This window comes from Haliaeetus leucocephalus, unplaced genomic scaffold (assembly GCF_000737465.1).
Source record: "Haliaeetus leucocephalus isolate CR32 unplaced genomic scaffold, Haliaeetus_leucocephalus-4.0 Scaffold2, whole genome shotgun sequence".
Classification (NCBI taxonomy): Eukaryota; Metazoa; Chordata; class Aves; order Accipitriformes; family Accipitridae; genus Haliaeetus; species Haliaeetus leucocephalus.
In genome coordinates this window covers 13846549-13849111 of record NW_010972438.1, presented here as the reverse complement: position 1 = coordinate 13849111, position 2563 = coordinate 13846549, and the positions used below count along the sequence as shown (strand labels likewise).

Sequence of the window (2563 nt, the reverse complement as noted above, 5' to 3'; positions counted from 1 at the left end):
TGGTACCTGAGCACAAGCTTAGGCGCTGCTAGGGAAAGAAGGGGTGGGTGAGAATTGAGGGGACATCTGTCCCCAGCTCAGGGCTGAGGGATCTGCTCTGGAGCTGGGGGCTGCACAGCCAGACTGGAAGGCATTTACTGTTATGCAGATGGTTTGGTTTTTGGGGTTTTTTTGGGGGGGGGGAAGTAAGAAACAAGAAAACCTGGGGGTGGGGAAGAGAGAAAGAGAGAAAGAGAGAAAGAAAGAAAGAGAGAAAGAAAGAAAGAAAAAAAGAAAGAAAGGAAGAGAGAAAGAAAGAAAGAAAGAAAGGAAAACCTGATACTGCCCTGAGCTGGAAGGGACAGCGTTCACACTAACTCCAGGAGCATAGAAGGACTCCCTTTCTGTGGAGTTTATTTGTTTATTTTTCTCCCCCAGGATCACCAGTTGCTCCCCAAATTTGGGCTGCCCTGGGTGCCCTGTTCTGCCTGGGGCTGGGATGTGGGGGGAGCACCCAGCACCCTAAGGGAGGGCTGGAAGCTGGCCCCAGCCCCTGGGGGACTCCACGGCTGGCCTGCCAGGATTTGGGGGGGGACAAGCTGGGGGGGGCACTGGGAGGTTTTACCAGACTGGTCCAGCTGGGCCCCGAGACTGCCGAGGGCTGGGACAGGACTAGGGCACAGCTGAGCCTAAAAGTGGCTTTCTGGAGCACAGGGGTGCTGCCATGCAGCTGGGGCTCAGCAGCCACTCATGGGCATGGGTGAACGCAGCTGTGGGTGCAGGAGCGAGCGTGAGTGTGAGCGGGTGCCTGGGGTGCCCAGGATGATGCTCACACCTCTTCCCCTCTCCCTGCAAATCCACCAGCTCCCCAGCGGAGCAACCCCAAATTTCCAAGCGTGCCGCACGGCAGCACCTTGCAAGGTGGGTTGCTGTCCCACCCTGCTCCCCCAGGTCTGGGACAGGCAGGGGACACTCTTGTCACTCCACGGAGTCCACAGCAAAGACCTGCGTGTGCTAAGAGCCTCGGGGGTGTCCCAGGCCCAGCCGGGGGGCACCCTGCATGCACAGCAGCCCCGCGTCCATGCATACTAAGTAAAGCAAGGAATACATAGATTTTGCCTATCTGCCGATCAAACGCGGAGATCTGCTCTGGTAAATGATGCATTAGATGCGGTGGCTGTATTTGTTGTGTGAGTTTTGAAAGGGTTCCGATAATCTGGAAGAGAGAGATAAGGAACACCATTTATTCAGCAGCACTTTGGAACCAATTTTCAACCCTGTTCAACCCCATTCTCCAGCAGCCTCCAGGAGCCCAGGAGATAAGGATTGGGCTATTCATTATCTTCACAAGGAACAAAGATTAGCTAGCAGAGATGAAAAATTACCCCTGGATAGTAATAATAAGGAAGCGAACCTGGAGAGTTGCTGAGCCTATATTCTCCCTGCTGCTGGTGCTGCTTCTTCTCTTTTTAAATTCTCTCCCTCTCTTTTTTGTTGAATCAATATTGAAAAGGTTGGTTCTTTTTTTTTTTTTTTTAAAGGGGGTGGGGGGGAAGTGCGCCTTCCCCACTGTCTATCATATTTTTCAATATGCAGAATATGGTTGTTACCGTGGAAGAGAGCAGATCACAATTCCCCCCTTCCTCCCAGACTTTCAGATGACATCTTTAGCACGAAAGCTTAACAGCAGAGGAAAACATCCTTCTCTTCCAGCGGACATGAGGGGAAAATCGCAACCCCCCACCCCTCCGGCTCCAAATGCCTCTGGTGGCACTTGGGGGGGTCGGCCCTGGCCCCGGGACAGCCCGGGACAGCCCGGCCGGCGAGCAGGCAGCAGCGCGGTGAGCCTCGGGTGGGCAGCCCTGCGCCTCCGCCGGGCTCAGCCCCCCCAGCCCCCGGCTCGGACACCCCCGTCTGTCCCAGCTCGGGGAAAAATCTGCAGGCTTCAAACCCCGCTTTTGCCGTAGTTTGTCCGCCTGAGCGACGGTCCCTCGTTTTAGAGTCGTTCCGTGCAGGGGCGATCCCAGGGCGCGGCTGGCGACAGCGTCTCCCTCTTCCTGGGCACAAGGGAAAAAAGGGGGATATATATATGTATATATTTTAATACCGCATTCTTTTGTATTTTCTCCCCCCCCCTGCATAAATCTGGCGATGTATCTCCTCTCAGAGGATGAAGGGTAATACAGGAGGAGTAATTAAAACACTTACTTTGGAAATGGGCTGCGTGGGGCTGATAAGAATTATCAGCCGCATATCAAGGACCCTTTTTCCCCCGAACCATATCACAAAGACAGACAGAAAATGCCAGCAGAATAGGACACCCCACCCCCCCTTCCCCCTGCTCACATTTTTACCTCCATTATGATGATAATTCCTCTCCCGCGAAACTTTTCTCCTTCCCTTCCTGAACCGTATTTCGTTCCCCCGCTCCCGCAGGGCCCCCGCCGGACGGTCCGGCCTTTGTCTTTCCATTAATATGGTTTTCCCGCAGCCTCGGGCGGGGGTCTCGCCTGCCCCACCCGGGGAACCGCGCCGCGCCCCGCGGCGCCTCGGCGCGGCCCCTGCGGCCCCCCGCCGCGCGGCC

The 2563-nt window shown here is 55.5% G+C and overlaps 1 long non-coding RNA gene across 1 annotated transcript in view; it reads right to left on the bottom strand.

The window, feature by feature from the left end:
* Positions 1 to 633: 633 nt before the first annotated feature.
* Positions 634 to 2563, bottom strand: part of LOC104834542 — a 10726-nt gene continuing 8796 nt past the window's right edge. The window contains exons 3-4 of the long non-coding RNA XR_774637.1: positions 1931 to 2036; positions 634 to 1195 (exon numbers count right to left, since the gene is read on the bottom strand). This is a non-coding gene — a long non-coding RNA (uncharacterized LOC104834542). The remainder of the gene's footprint in view (positions 1196 to 1930; positions 2037 to 2563) is intronic.